We start from the raw sequence: 17680 nt of genomic DNA, 5'->3' as shown, positions 1-17680 counted from the left end.
CTTCAACCAGAAGCAGGTGCTAATGAAAAAAACAAAAACAGCTAATAAGTTTTCAGGTTTGAGAAACTATTGTTCACAGTGGTTATAATTTTTCTTGCTTTCGTCTCTTTTCGAATCACATCAGTCTCTCAACACCAGTCTTTGGTTTGAGTCTAAGATATTACACATTATCTGTAGCTTAAACCAAGAACATTAATCTAGAAATTTACCTCTACATAAATAGGGAAATATTATCTTTTAGTTCTGTATATAATATGATCAGTACACTTTTATATTCTCTGGCAGCCAAAGATCACAACATTATATTAACTTTAAGTTGCTTCTTTCCATCTTGTTAAAGTGTAAAACCTGGATACATTATTACAGCTGAGAAAAATTACTTTCTTATTTTAATCATCATCATCATCTTCTTTCTGCTGTTCCCGTTAGGGGTCGCCACAGCAGATCACCTGTTTCCATTTCTTCCTGTCCTCTGCATCTTGCTCTGTCATACCAACAACCTGCATGTTCTCTCTCACCACATCCATAAACCTTATCTTAGGCCTTCCTCTTTTCCTCTTTCCTGGTAGCTTCATCCTTAGCATCTTTTTCCCAATATACTCAGCATCCCTCCTCAGCACATGTCCAAACCAATGTAATCGTGCCTCTCTGGCTTTGTCTCTAAACCTTCCAACCTGGGCTGACCCTCTAATATACTTATTCCTAATCCTGTCCACCCTCATCACACCCAGTGCAAATCTTAACATCTTTAATTCTGCCACATCCAGCTCAAACTCCTGCCTTTTTGTCAATGCCACTGTCTCCAACCCATATAACATAGCTGGTCTCACTACCCTCTTGTAGACCTTCCCTTTCACTCTTACAGGTACTCGTCTGTCACAAATCACTCCTGACACTCTTCTCCACCCACTCCATCCCACCTGTACTCTCTTCCAAGCCATTAATAATGCTTCCTCACATTTAAAATACATCCGACTACTTCACAAAATAACATTCAATTTGCAGCAGGAAGCGTTAATACAGATATTAATAAGAACAAAAACTGTTTTACTTGCAATTACTTATTCAGTCCAGTCAGTGTCCTTCTAAACATTAATGGCATAAAGTAGGTTTTTATGCTTTACAGTCATCCCACCCTTTTAACACAGTTAACAAAATTCCAGTTCTTTTCATCTACTTCTTCTTACATATCTACAGTTCATATGTCTAAATGACATCTAGTGGAATTGATGCTTTACAGTTCTTCCACTTACTAAGTAATTTCACATTGCTGCTGGCCTCTTTCCAAATCACATCAATCTCTCAACACCAGTCTTTGGTTTGAGTCTAAGATGTTACTAATTCTTCTAGTCAGCTCCTGTTTTTTTCTGTTGCTCAAACATTTTTTCTTTGGAAAAATGGAAAGTGTTTCAGGGGTAAAGTCTCTTTCTACTGTTTTTTTTATTGTCTGATGAATGAGAAGCAGAATCCCCTTCAACTTGCTGAGTCCCACCTTTGCTGCCAAACTTTCTTTCCTTCACAGATTGCTATGTATCCAAAAAACCTTTGATCCTTCAGAAGAAATATTCTGGCGACAGCAGCTGGATGTAGCTACTTGAATATCACAGCTGCCTCTCTACATCCCATGATTAGGATAAATTTTATAATCATTTTTCTGTTGTACAGAGAATAGTCGTTCTCCAGATATGCTCTGGTGTTTCCAGTTTTTAATATTTTTCTCTTTTGTCGTAATTTTATCAGGAGCAGCTTTTCTCTGCTTGTATGATAGAATCTTGATTAATACATTTCTTAGATTCTTTCTGATGGCCAGATTTGGAGCATACACATGAAGTACCCTCTTAGTTATCAAACCATGCAGTGGAACAACAGTGCAGTTGTGTATTTGTACTTTTATAAAATGAATGCAATCTTTTCTTCTGGTTTCTTTGGTTTAGCAAAAAATCTTAGGTTTTCTATGTATGATTTGTCTTTTGATTTTGCTATTTTGTGGAACAAGTCTTCTAGAGAAATCTCATTTTCAGCCAGTCTTTCCTTCAATTCAGTCTGATTTCTGTTGTGTTGTCAGCTCATCTAAATAACTACTTAATGCTTCTTCTGTGTTTGCCAGCCTTTTGTCATTTGACTTTATATATTCCTTCAGTGACCCAATTTTTTAAACATCTACAAGTGCATTTACTTATTTTTTTTACTTCAAGTTCATAGAAGCCAACCTACTTTACTAAAGCTGAAACCTGAACTGCTTTTTGCTGAACTGCTGCAGGGTTTTTCCCAGATGGTGTTTTTTTTTTCTTTTCTGGTTGATTTTCCTTTACTTTTTTCAAATTTCTTCTTTTTCGGAATGAATGCAGTGCAATTACTGGCTAGTAACTGAATTTTACCCAAACTAATAAATTTAATTGGATGTTTAACAATTTCACACTGGGAAAGCTCTAATCAACATGCAGTGGCGATTCAACAGGTAGCATACTTGCCTTTGGTGCAGAAGGCTGTGAGTTCTATTCCCACACCAGGTAGATCAATTGCTGAAACCGTGATGCAGCATGAGTGTGCTGTCCTTCAGATGTGACTTTAAACTGAGACCCCATCTACTTGAGTTAATGTTAGCTCAGGTAGATGTAAAATATCCCATGACATCTATTGAAAAGTATGGAAGATGTTCCCCAATGCCCTGGCAAAATTCTCCCTAGTGCTATACATACCATCTCAGGTCTCCCCTGAAAATAGTCTACTAGCCTAGTGGGACTAACATAGTCAACAAAGGATAAAGAAATAAATACGTAGTTTGCAGCCTTTTTGTAAGTAATCAAAACACTGCTACTTTTGGTAAGTCTTGATGCACAGAAAGCTTTCAATAGAGATAGTTGGGCTTTTATGAGTAGGGTGATGGCAGCAATTGCATTCCCTTTTAGAAGAATATGGTTAATAAGGAAATATATAGAGTCAGAGATCAGAAGTATAGAGGGAGGTTTCCTCTTTGATGAGATTTCTTTTAACAAAGGAACCAGACAGGGATGCCCTGTTTCCATCTTGTTATTTACTTTATTTTTAGAGCTGTTATGAAGGAAAGTAAGGAATTCACATATTCAGAACTGGTATGGTAATCAAAAAATTTAGCTTTACTTGTAGATGGTCTTCTTCTTTCAGCTGTTCCCATTAGGGGTTGCCACAGTGGATCATCTGTTTCCATTTCTTCCTGTCCTCTGAATCTTGCTCTGTCACACCAACCACCTACATGTCCTCTTTCACCACATCCATGAACCTTACTTTACGCCTTCCTCTTTTTCTCTTACTTGGCAGCTCCATCCTTATCATCCTTCTCTCAATATACCCATCATCCCTCCTCTGCACATGTCCAAAACAATGCAATCTCTCCTCTCTGGCTTTGACTCCAAACAGTCCAACCTGAGATGACCCTCTAATATACTCATTTCTAATCCTGTCCATCCTCATCATACCCAATGCAAATCTTAACATCTTTAACTCTGCTATCTCCAGCTCTGACTCCTGCCTTTTTGTCATTGGCACTGTTTCCAACCCATATAACATAGCTGGTATCACTACACTCTTGTAGGCCTTACCTTTCACTCTTACTGGTGCCTGTCTGCCACAAATCACTCCTGACACTCTTCTACACCCACTCCACCCTGCCTATACTCTCTTTTTCACCTCCCTTCTACACTCACCATTACTCTTAACTGTTGATCCCAAGTATTTAAATTCATCCACCTTTGCTAACTCTACTCCCTGCATCCTCACCATTCCTCTATCCTCCCTCTCATTCACACACATATATTCTGTCTTAGTCCTGCTTACTTTCATTCCTCTCCTCTCTGGAGCATTTCTCCACCTCTCCAGGGTCTCCTCAAGCTGCTCCCTACTCTCACTACAGATCACAATGTCATTGGCAAACATCATATCCATGGGGACTCCTGTAAGCACCAAGGCAGAACAACTAAAACCTGCATCAATGACAACTGAAAAAACAGGATGAGTAGTAACCATCAAGCCAAGGTTCCCAAAAGGATGGAAGGATAAAAGTAATCCAAATCCAGCAGTCCTACAGTACAGACATGAATTTTATTAAGTGCTTTCATCTCGGTTGATAACGAGACTTCATCAGAATAAATAACACACAAAAAGCTCTAGCTTAAATATACAAACCAATTAAACAATTAATCGATTAACTAATCTAAAAATCCTTAAATAACAACCATATTATGTGAAAGTTCATCTAGTCAGTGCCTTCAATTTTAAAACTGGAGCTAAAGACAAAGTTTCATTTAGACCAGGAACTTGAAGGGAATTAAGCAAAAATTGCCATTTTAATTCACACAATTCAATATTCAACTCCCACCAGCCCCCTCTTAGAGATCTATACACTACTTCTAAAATGCCAAATCTAAACCTTTTAAAATCAACACATTTAATTGAATGTCTGTACAAGGCATTGTTATCATTTTTCTGTGCAATTGCATAAATATGTTCATAAATATGCTTACTAAGCTGTCTCTCTGTTTTACCTACATAGAAATATTTACATGAATCACAAATAGCCAAGTAAACCAAACCCCTTGTTGTACAATTTCCTGGTTTGAAAACCACTAAATTAACCCTATTGGGTAAACTTATACTTTTTTCTTCTAGGATGTTTTTACAGTATGAGCAACGTCCACATTTTGTGGTTCCTTTTTCAAATGGGTTAGGAAGTATAGTATTATGTTCAAACAAGTACTTCAAATTTTTACCCATTTTATTCACAAATGTTGGCTCCTCCCCAAAAATTCTTATAAATTTGGGGTTACTCCTAAAAATAATCCAATATTTTTTCATTATTTCTTTAACCTCTTTTGAGCCTTTACCAAATGGTACCACCATACTGCTACTGAATTCATCTATCAAGGAATCATTATGAACCCTAACACTTATATTTCCTGCACCTAGGAGAGGTTTAAATTTTGTGCCCTCATGCTAGTACTACCTCTTTAGTGACCCTACAAATAAGGTCCCTGGGGTAACCTCTCTTTAGAAATAAATCAATGATAAATAAAAGTTCTTTCCTCAGAAGGTTCCAATCTGAACACATTCTTGTGGCCCTCGCTAATTGTCCTTTATTTTTTCTTGTTTTGAAAGGGTGCTGGCTATTAAAATTCAAATACTAATTACAAAATGTATCCTTTCTAAAAATAGTTGAACGAAACTTCACTTCAGATATATCTTTACTTAACCATATATCCAAGAATTCGATACTTGTGTTAGAACTTTTACTAGTAAACATCAAAAAAGAAGGAAGTTGATTTAAATAGATGGAAAAATCCATAAAAGCAGATATAGGTTCTTTCCAAAGAATAAAAATATCATCTAAAAAATGAAAGTACAAATTCCATCTATCCTTATATTCAGATGGGAAAACGTATTTATGTTCCCATGCATACATGACCATGTTTGCGTAAATGGGGGCACAACTTGACCCCATTGCCACACCTTTATCTGCTTAAAATAGCTGCCTTCAAACATGAAAAATGTATCTAAAATCATGTCCATAGCACTAAGTACAAAACTGATCATAGTACTATTCAAATCTGTTAAATCTAACATGGCCTCCAAGAATAGTTCAAGTCCTTCCTTATGAAGGATGCTTGTAAAACGATCCACCACATCCATTGTGGTAAATGACACTTCTGGAGAAAATAATTATGTCCCTAACCTAGACAAATAGTCCCACAAATCTTTTAAAATATAATCAATCTTAAACACAATTGGTTTAAAGAGTCTATCTATAAAAATACCCAAAGGATAAGTGGAACTACCTTTAGATGTAATACTCACTCTATAGGGTGGATTTATTACGTCCTTATGGACCTTCGGTATTCCAAAAGCTTGTGGGATGGTAGGGTGCTCAGTTTTAAGAAATTCAAATAAGTCTTCTGAAGTGATACCCTGAAAAAGAGAGTCCTCCAAGAAAAGTTGAACCTTCCGGTGGGCAATCATAACTTTGTTATACGAAGCTTCCATATACTTACTAGTATCATAAAAAATGTCCATCATTTTCGCACTATAATTTATATTCTCCACCAATACCATCCCACCCCCTCTATTGGGTTTCATTATCCTAATTGAGTCATCTAACCTAATTTCTTTTAGTAGTACCATCTCCTGTTTATTAAGATTAAAATATTTTCTCTTATATAAAGTTAAAACTGAATGTGTATCCTTCAAACATAAATTCTCATATGTAGCAACAATAGAAATAGTAGGAGAATTAAAATTACTCAAGTTTAAATGATTTACTTTTGTTTTTTATCTCACTTAAATCCCTAGTCTTATTCTGAAACATAGAATGTAGCCCCAGTTTTCTTGAATATAACTTAATTTCTGTCATTGTTTCTGGTAGACTAATAATAGAACTAGGTATAAATTTAAGGCTCTTGTTAAAAACAAAAAAAATGTACCTTACTAATTTCCAAATGAGTATAATTAAAAATATTAAATCCTTGAAGACTTACTGTTGTCCCCTCATTTGACACCCTAATATTTCCATTAAAGTCATTGCCTACCCTTCTCTTAACAAAACACTCAATATCAGTAATCAGTTCCTGTACCTCCCCCATTGCTGTCCCCTGGGGTTGTTCCAAGTACCCTGAGGTGCTGGGGATAACGAAAAGAATTGTTGTAATTATTAGTATTGTCATTTCTTTGTCTATTATAATTAACTATCCTTTCTGATCTCCTAAGGGGTGCTTGGCCAGAAAATTCCTGTTCATTAGTTTGTAATGTATCAAAATCACAATTATTCTCAGTCTCTGTAGTATTCACCCTACCTTCTGCATAATCAACCCTATTGTTGTCTGATATAACAGAATGATGATTATAGGCTTTAGGCACTGGGTAGGCATTGCCTTTCTTATAGTCATCATTGTCTCTATTTCATTTTTTTTCCTTTTTCTATCCATATTTATACCCACTTGTTTCTCAATGCAATTGAACATATTGTCATATTTTTCCATATTCATCTCAAACAATAGATCTTCAGTAATTTCATTGTTCAATACAGACACATTATCCAGTAATTCATTTATACAGGTGTTATTTAAACAGACAATAAAATGCACACATTCCAACCCAAAATGGTCAAACATTTCCATCAGGTCCTTTTTGTCATTTTCTTTTAAATTAATACCTGTAGGAAACTTATACAGCCTTAAGCCTTTAGGTACTTGCTTACATTTCAGACACTCAGTTAAATAAGAATTGTCACACTGCAAGTTCCTCACCTTAGTGAGCTTTTGTTCTAAATCCAACAGTTTTTTATTGAATGTCCTCGGTCGTTCTTCTAAAGTCTTATTCTCCGTATCAGCCCCAAACAACTTGAAATCTTTTTTAATCCATTCGTGGAAGTTTGTCCTTGGATTAGGGTGCTCTACAGTTTGTTTTCTCATTGAACTGTTAACAGTCTCATTACTGGAACCCGGAAATGAAAAATCACCCTGGTTTCATACATTCATCATCATCATATGTTCATGATTAGCTGACGCAGAGGATGCCGGTTCTTGTAGTCTCTGCATCAAGCAAGTCATATTTTTATTTTGTTGTGTTAAAAGTGCAATCAATTGAGTTAAACTCACTTTGGAGTCGGAATCATTATCTCTTGACAGTTCAGTGCATTCCGACCCATTAGAACGATCCCCTTACCTATGGCAGCCCGGATCCTGCATGTTACCGTATTCAAAGTAACCCTGCTGCGGCAAGTAAATACAAATAGGGAAAAGGTTTCTGGTCACAAATTCTGCCAAACACAACACTTGTAACCACCAAGGCAGAACAATTCAAACCTGCATCAATGACAACTGAAAAAAAAACAGTATGAGTAGTAACCATTAAGCTAAGGTTCTCAAAAGGATGGAAGGATAAAAGTAATCCAAATCCAGCAGTCCTGCAGTACAAACACAAATTTTATTAAGCGCTTTCATCTCAGTTAATACCAAGATTTCATCAGAATGAATAACACACAAAAGCTCTAGCTTAAGTATACAAGCCAATTAAACACTTAATTAGTCAATTAACTAATCTAAAAATCCTTAAAAAACAATCACATTATGTGCAAATTCATCTAGTCAGTACCTTCCTGTCTGATCTTATCTGTCAACCTGTCCATTACCACTGCAAATAAGAAAAGGCTTAGAGTTGATCCTTGATGTAATCCCACCTCCACCTTAAATGCATCTGTCACTCCTACTGCAGACCTCACCACTGTCACACTTCCCTCATACATATCCTGTACCACTCTTACATACTTCTCTGCCACTCCCGATTTCCTCATACAATGCCACAACTCCTCTCTAGGCAGCCTGTCATATGCTTTCTCTAAGTCCACAAAGACACAATGCAACTCCTTCTGACCTTCTCTGTACTTCTCCATCAACACCCTCATAGGTTCATAGGTAGGTACTAGGTTATCTGCATGAGGGCATTTATAAGCCTAGCCAGAGTGTGTCGGCTTTCACCTCCCCATTGATTAATTAACAGAGCCTCTGTCAAGCAGAGCCAATGAAGTTATCCCAGGGGTGTACTTTCTGTTACCCATCCACTCGTTAAGGCTTCTCTTGAAGAGTGTTAGTGAGGGGCTCTGCCTAATGTAGTTAGGAATTTTGTTCCAAAGCATGGGGAGTCTCTGTGACAGGAATCTATCCCTCCAGCATGTTCTATTTATTGTTGTGGTGAGGTTTAGCTCACTAGAGCGTGTGGCTCGCAGTGTCTTGGATTTCTTTAGGTGGAGCATGTCCATCAGTTCTGAGTTGGACATGGCTTTGTAAGTCAGGCAGAGATCACCTCTGAGTAAGCAATATGCCACTGAGTACAGCCAGAGTTTTTTCAGTCGGGCTGCATAGGACATATGTTTGAGGCCAGTAATCCTCTTGGTGAGGTGCTTTTGTGGTCTTTCAAGCTGTTGGAAGTGTCTTGTGAGGTACATCCCAAATGGGGCATTGTACTCTATGATGGGTCTGATGAGTGACGAGTAGAGGGGCACTATAACCTCTTTATTCTTGATGCTAACCCCTTAGTTATTAGATGGGCCACATAGAAGGATTTCCTAACTACTTTGGCAATATGATTGTCAAAGGAGAGATTACTATCTACCTGGGTCCCCAGATCTCTTATTACCTCTTCTGTATTAAGGGGGCTGCTGCCTATGTAGTAATTCGTGGGTGTTTTGTTTTTCCCAAACGGGATGACTATGCATTTTTTGGCATTTAGCTTGAGGCCATGACTTTGACATCAGGTGTCTGTCTCAGTAAGGCCTTTTTGGAGGATGTCTGTGTCAGCCGGAGAGTCAATTATGGCTCCCAGTTTGCAGTTATCGGCGAACTTGGTTAGCCATAGTCCTCTTGTGTTTGCCTGTACTTCTGAGAAATATATGCTGAACAGTAGGGGTCCCAGAACTGAGCCTTGTGGGACACCACTTGTGACTGGTTTAGAGTCAGACCTGGAGCCCACTATTCTTACCGTGTGAGTTCTGTCTGTAAGCCAGTTGGCAACCCATCTTGTGACATAGGGGTTTATGTTCAGGCTGGTGAGTTTTTCTATAATACCAGAGTGAGGAATGGTGTCGAACGCCTTGACGAGATCAAGGTAGGCTGTGTGAACCACCTTTCCCTCATCTATGGCCTTGGCAACTGTCTCGAAGAAGTCAACCAGGTTTAGTAGGCATGACCTGCCCTTAACAAAGCCGAACTGGGTTGGGTCAAGAGTTTGGAGGTTCCCAATATCTTTGTTAATGAGTTCCATGATGATGCGCTCCATAGCCTTGCAAACCAGGCTAGTCAGGCTTATGGGACGATAGTTACCAGGGTCAGTTGTGGCTCCTCCTTTGTGGAGCGGAATAACCATTGCTGTGCACCATTCTATGGGCACGTAGCCTGTGGAGAGGCTGAGGTTGAACAGAGTGTTTAGGTGGGGGGTTAGTTTGTTCTGTAGTTTGTGCAAGACGCAGCTTGGGACACAATCTGGCCCCACTGATGCTGTGTTTTTGGCTTTTGAAAGGGCTGTTTTCACCTGTGCTTCTGTGATTTCCAGGACACTACACTTTTCCAGTATTGTTGTGGGCCCTTTTGAAGGTGAGAGGGAGGTGAAGTTTGCACTGAATCTATCTGCCAGTATGTTGGCAATATCAGTAGTTTCAGTATATTTTGTGCTATTTTGCACTATCTCAGAGCATATCTGTGAGTTGCCACTTTGATTTTTGACATAGCTAAAGAAGGCTTTGCGGTTATCTTTTTCCTTGACTATTTTTCTTTCGAAGTTAGCCTTGGTTGATTTTATGAGGGACCTTAGTTTCTTACTGATACTGATCAGGGATGTCTTTCCTTCTTGGAATTTGCTTTTTTTCTGAACTAGTTTCCTCCTTTTGTTGTATACCCTGTTTATGGCAGGGGTCCACCAGACTGGTTTCTTTCTCTTAGGGGAGTGAGTCTTGGTTTTGCTAGGGATGGCACGATCCATGCATCCTTGTAGGTGCTCATAGAGTGCAATTGTAAAGGATTCTGCATCTTGGGCAGTGTTATCCTTTAGCGTGGGGGTTGTGAAACTTACCACCTCTGACTTAAGTAAGGTGAAGTTTGCTTTAGAAAAGTTTTTCACTGTGGTTTCCTTGGCTGGGGGTGGTGGTGGGTTGTGGACATCCAGGGTGATTAGTTTATGGTCTGATCTAACCAGTGATGGGTTGACCTCCGGTACGGAGCATCTGTCGCCCATGTTGGTGATGACCAGGTCCAATATGTTGTGGCCTCTGGTAGGGGAGTTTACCAGCTGATCCAGGGCATTTGAGTTGATAAATTCCAGGAAGCGCTGAGCCTGGGAGTTTGTAGTCAAGTAGTTTTTCCAGTTAATGGTAGGGTAATTGAAATCTCCCAAGATCAGGATGTTCGGTAGGACCTTCATATTTTCCAATGTCTCCAGAAAGGTCGAGTGGTGGTCCTGGATCATGGAGGGTGATCTATAGCAGGCCACAATTTGCATTGCAGATTTGCCCGATGTTAGTTGCACATGGATGATCTCAGAGGTATCATGCTGCGCCACTAACCTGGAGGTGTGGGTATCCTTGATGAATATGGATACATCCCCTCCTTTTGTGTTTTGGTCTGTGTTCTGTGGCCAAAATGTGTGGTATGAGTTGTAGCCCAGTAGTGCTGGAGTGTTCTCTGGAGCCTTGAACCAGGTTTCAGTTACTGCACAGATGTTGACGTTCTCCATACTTAGGAGTGCTTCGAGCGCATGCATTTTGAGATTTAAACTCCTGGCGTTGAGTAGCATAACCCTTAGTTTTTTACTTGTGATGTTTACGGAGGTAGGTTTGAATTTTGAGCCTTGCCTAAAAAAGGGACTATGGGGGGAGCAAGAGCCTTGGCCAGTATTCGAAAGTCAAGAGGTGACAGGTGCAAGCCATCTCTTGTGAAGCAATGCAGCTTGTCGAGCATGTCATCCCAGGCTGACAGACACTGGATCCCTTTGAATGACACCAGAAGCTTAGCCAATTGTTGAAATTGATCATTTTATCTTTATACTGAGATATCATTCTTGGTGAGGGCAGGATGCTACTCAGGGTCAGGGTCATACCCACCTGGGCTACATGATCAGAGAGCTCTTCCATGTCTCTTTTCATGTAGTCCAGGGAGGTACGGCTCAGTTCGTTCCCACCAACATGAACAATGACAGAGTCATATTTGTACTTGTTCTGGAGTGACCTGAGTGCTTGTGTTATGTGGCGGATTCTGGCTCCAGACAGGCAGCTAACAGTAACCTTCTCTTTGTCCAGCCTAGTGAGTGGGGCATTAGTGTGCCTGACTATTGATTCACCTTTTACTAGTGTGTTAGGTATGTTATTTTGCCTTAAGGGCTGTGATTGTGCGGCACATTGATTTTGTGTTTTATGTGTTGTCTGGTTTGTGACGGGAGGTGCAGGTTTTGTGGGTGTCTGCTTTGGAGCTCTCTGATGCTTTTGCAGGTTTTTATTTAGAGCCTCTGAGTATGATTTTGTGTATTTATATGTATCTTTGCCAGTGCTGGTTTAGTAGGTCTATGTGAGGTTGGAGGTGTGGTGCAAGTGTTAACCTTCTCCTCATGACTGTCTGTTTCAGTCTTGGGTGGAGATACCTTAGCCTCCAGTTTGGCTGTATAATTGCATCTCTCACAATATGTTAGTGTTTTGTGGTAGGAGGAGAGGGCTGTCTGTGTACATGAGGCAGTTGTAACATTGCCTCAGGATACTCGGATTCACCAACTGGACTGGAGAGTACACCTGAAGTTGCCCTTTGGTCATGCCTGAATAATAGGGTGAGCTGCTTAGTCACTTGGTTGGTGAGGGGTGGATGAAGAGCCTTGCCTTGCTGGGCAGTCAATTGTCGGGGTATATTAGTGCTTGATATTAGGTCTGAGCAAGTGCTGGACTGTAGGATGCTTTTTGAGTGCTTAGGTTGAGAGTTAGACTAGTTTCAAGTGAAAAACTGAAGGAGACTTAGTGGAACCAGGAATAATTTAACCCTAGCTAACCGATGCTGCCCGGTGCACAAAACCATGCAACGTGTTTTTTAAACTACTAACTTCTGGGCTGGAACCACTCCTCCAGGGACAGATGGCTGCTCAAAGTTCCCCTCTCTCACAGGTGAACAGAGAAACTTCCCTCTATCCAAGTAAGGTATGGGCAACTCAGAAACTTGTAACACAGCCCTGAATTCAGCACTAGCCTGAAAACTGGACTATACTAGCTTAGAAAGGCGGGAAACAAGAAATTTATTTATTTATTTTTTTTTGAAAAGATAAGGCAAAAACAGTAAAAAGTACACTTAAAACAGCTTTAAATGACTACAAGTGATCAGAAAAGGCTATCGCACTTTAGTGTGTAGCCTACAACAGTTAAACAATGTATTTAAACAAAAACAACTTTTTAAAAGTGCAGGCAGTCAAATAAGTACAATATGTGAAAAAAACAAGCTTTTAAATCACAATAAGTGCTGAAAAATCAGCATTTAGGTGGAAAACAGTTAAGTACAGCAAGAAAATACAGAAAACTGATACTCAATCACTCCAAAGTCTCTCTTTTAAGCTAGAAGGCTTATATTAGTTTAAGGCTTTCTAGTGCTTTCCAGTAGGTTAGTTACAGGAAAGATGGGAAACAAGCGCAGATGTGGTCTTTTAAACCAGAAAGTTGAAAGAGATGGACAACTTCCCAAATGGTCAATAAACTACTATTCCTGGGCCAAGAACCACTCCTCTTGTGGTAGACAGGCTACCTAGTACTTACCACTCCCACTGATAAGCTAGAACACTGCACTCCAACTGAAGGGCTTGGGGGGCTCAGAAGCTTACAAACAGTCCTGGATACAGCAAATCTGTACCTGGACTAGGCTAGTTACGAAAAAGGTGTGGCTCAAGCACAAACACGGGCTTTAAAACCAGAAAGCTGAGAGAGATGGAAAAAAACTGCCCAAACGGCCAAAAATCTACAATTTCTGTGCCAGAACCACTCCTCTTGTGGTAGATAGGCTACTTAGTGCTTACCACTCCCACTGATAAGCTAGAATGCTTCCCTCCAACACAGAAAGGCTTGTGGGGCTCAGAAGCTTACCAACAGTCCTGGATAGAGCAACTCTGTATCTGGACTAGGCTAGTAACAGGAAAGGTGGGAAACAAGTGCAAATGCAGCTTTTAAACCAGAAAGTTGAAAGAGATGGGAAAAACTGCCCAAACGGCCAGTAGCTACAATTTCTGGGCCAGGAACCACTCCTCTTCTGGTAGATAGGCTACCTAATGCTTACCACTCCCACTGATAAGCTAGAAGGTTTCCCTCCAACACAGAAAGGCTTGGGGGGCTCAGAAGCTTACAAAGAGTCCTGGATACAGCAAATCTGTACCTGGACTAGACTCGTTACAGAAAAGGTGGGGAACAAGTGCAAACGCAGGCTTTTAAGCCAGCAAGTTGAAAGAGATAGAAAACTGCCTAAACGGCCAATAAACTACAATTTATGGACCAAAACCCACTCTTCCCATGGTAGATAGGCTATCTGATGCTTACCACTCCCACTGATAAGCTAGAAGGCTTCCCTCCAACACAGAAAGGCTTGGGGGGCTCAGGAGCTTACAAACAGACCTGGGTACAGCAAATCTGTATCTGGACTAGATAAGTTACAGGAAAGGCAGGAAATAAGCTAGGATTTTTTTTTTAACAGAAAATCAGCTAAAACAGCAGTAAATACAATTCAAATGCAGTGCAAGCTAGCACATGTATATCAATATTACGGCAAATACAGTTTAATTAAATGCAATTAAATTAACAAATGACTAAAACACAAGTGCAGAAGGCATTAAATTAGAAGGCTACTAACAAGCAGTAATAAGTGCAGAGTAAGAACAACTGAACAGATAGCCCGCAGAACAGCAACTAAGACAGTTATAGTAAGAGCAGCTGAATATATATATATATATATATATATATATATATATATATATATATATATATATATATATATATTTTTTTTTTTTGAGGTAGGGAACACAGTTTGATTAAGAGGCTACAGGGATTGTCGTTCTCAAATGCTCTCTTTGTACACAGTAGGAGTGCCTATGATCTCACTGCACTCAGTTGACTGAGCAAAATGAGATAGGCACAGAAGGAGTATCCAAATACAAACTTACAAGAGGGGCGGGCAGTTTCAAAGCCACCAAGACTAACACCAACACAAGAACAGCGAGGGTGGGTGGGAAAAACAGTGGAGGCACAAGAGACAGAAACAGAAACAATACAGCACCACTATAAATAACAGGCAAGTGTATAAAGTGGCAAAATATGTACTTATCAGTTTGAAATAGATTCCAGCTCTGCACAGCAAGTCTGTCAGCTTTCCAACAGTTCACCAAAATGCAATCTGTATTGGAATTACAATGAAATACACCTCAGGCGATGACTAACAGCTAGGATGTGGGCTGGCTCAACAACCCCCTCCCTGAAACTAGCCTGAGCTACCCTGAGAAAAAAACACAGTGGAGACACAAGAGACAGAAACAGAAACAATACAGCACCACTACAAGAGCAAACATTGCATCTGTAGTGCTCTTTCCTGGCATGAAACCATACAGCTGTTCACTAATCATCACTTCCCTTCTTAACCTAGCTTCCACTACTCTTTCCTATAACTTTATGCTGTGACTGATCAATTTTTATCCCTCTGTAGTTACTACAGCTCTGCACATCACCCTTATTCTTAAAAATCGGAACCAAAACACTTCTTCTCCACTCCTCAGGCATCCTCTCACTTTCCAAGATTTCATTAAACAATCTGGTTAAAAACTCCACTGCCATCTCAACTAAACACCTCCATGCTTCCACAGGTACATCATCTGGACCAACAGCCTTTCCATTCTTCATCCTCTTCATAGCTGTTCTTACTTCCTCCTTGCTAATCCGCTGCAGTTCCTGATAAACTATCCCCACATCATCCAACCTTCTCTCTCACTCTCTCTCTCTCTCTCTCTCATTCTGTTCAATTGCAGATGATATTATGTTCTATTCAATAAATCCAGAAAAGGACATTTCAGAGTTGTGTATCATTTTGAGAGAGTTTCATTTCTTTCTGAATATAAATTAAATGAAGATAAAAGAAAAGCTGTAGGGATAAACTGTACACTCATGTATGAATTGGTTCATCAATTTCTATACTTAAGGGAACATGATAAGATAAAAAATGTTGGCGCCTGGATTGAAATAATTCTGTTGTGGTAATTAAAGATATATGAAAAAAGCTAAACAAAGATAGTACAAAAATTAAGGAACTGCAAGCTCTTGCTTTTGGATATGGGTAGTAAGATACAAGCAATGAAAATATATTTAGTCTATTTAGTCTGATGTAGATGTTAGGCTTATTTTTATCAACCAGAAAAGAAGTTGTAGATTACAGTAATTAAAGAGTTGAAGGAATTTATCTGAGAGGAGAAGAGGACAAAAGTTAAGTTGGATAGGCTGATTCTCCTCAAAGAACATGGTGGTTTAGGGTTGTCATATGTGAAGGGGTACTTTAAAGCTAGATATTTATACATAACACAGACAGAAGGCTATAAATCAAAGTGGAAAAATATGATGATGATGATGATAAAGAAATACTATGGGTTTGGATGCAAGTCCTTAGGGAGAATAGTAACAACCATACAGAATATTATATTCAAAAAATAGCAGAAATTATTCTAATTACTAAGCCAATGTGAGAATGGAGAAAGAAAATTTTTTAATAGAGATTTCTGCAGGTAGGGAAATAGAAAATAGGCAAGAGGGGCTATAATTTACTGGATGAAATTAGCAAAGGACTCATAATATTGAGAGAAAATAACTCAGAAGGTTGGAGATTGCCTTCCCAATCAGGGATTGCTAGCAGCATACAGGCAAAATGAAAGGGACAGGGGAGTGCTAAGTGAAACAACAACTCTGGTAGAGTTGCATTAAAAGATGCCGCTGAATGGATAATTTAGTACTGTACATAAAATATTGCATTAAAGCTATAAGAATCAATCAGAGGATGCCGGAAAATATTAGGAAATGGGAATAGAAAGGAGATTTACATGAGAACAATGGGATTAAATCTATAGAGCTCCGAAGTATGTTGGAATGTCTGGAAAGTTTTGGATTTTTATATGGAAGTATTTGCATAGATTAGATTTTTTTTTTTTTACCTCCGGTAGACTTTAAATGATGTTCCCCCAGGTAGATAGAAAATCTTAGAGATGTGATAGGGAAGAGAGAGGTAACAGGAAACATGTTTTATTTTTTATTTTTAGGGGGATGCATTGCATTGACAGATTTTAAAAATTCCCTACAGAACACTTTGACAAGAAACATTGGGGGAGGTGGTAGTAACTAAGGAAATTTTCTTTTAAGCTGGGCTATAGGCTCTCAATTGCCTAGAAACAGAAAGACTTTGATGAGCTTAATTCTGTTGGCTGCCCCAAAATAATGTTATTTATTTATTTTTACTTTACATTTGTTTACCGGGAAAGTCCAGCTGGAGACATGTCCTTTTTCAGCAAAGGCCCGGGGAGAAAAAGCTTCACATTGAAACATACAGAATACAATATATAAGTAGAATATATAGGGCACAGAAGTTGAAAAAATATCTAGATACAGTTTGGACAAGCAGTTATACATACAGACTAGTTAAAGAATATCAAAGTTTAGCTAATATACAGTATTACTAGAAAATGGAAACCAAAATCTATGCCAACCATAATGGAAGTTTTAAATATTGTAAAGGAAATAAAAGAACCAGAGATGGGTCTTTAGAAAAAGGAAAGAACAAATTTCATGCAAAGAAATGGAAATTGTGGGAAAAATACATGCAGAATAATGGAGAATATTGCACAGGCAGACTAGTGAGGTTTAAAGGTAGGCAGGAATTGTGCAACTTATATAATGATAGAGTGAATAAAATTGTTAAAAAGAAAACATATGCATACTGATAATGATAATAACAGAAATGTTATTATAGCTTGTTTTCTTTTATGATGATGTATGGGTCCAGGAACCAGTGTTGTAATTTAAGATGCTAAAAATGGGATTTTGACTTGTGAGGGCAGTATTCCTAATGCTATATCCAAACTTGCCCTGTATTCTAAAAGAAATCTCATGTACGAAGGAAAAACCGAC

The sequence above is a fragment of the Protopterus annectens genome, chromosome 2.part1 (genome assembly GCF_019279795.1).
Source record: "Protopterus annectens isolate FY-2018-M chromosome 2.part1, PAN1.0, whole genome shotgun sequence".
NCBI lineage: Eukaryota > Metazoa > Chordata > Ceratodontiformes > Protopteridae > Protopterus > Protopterus annectens.
This window is presented reverse-complemented; position numbering follows the sequence as displayed.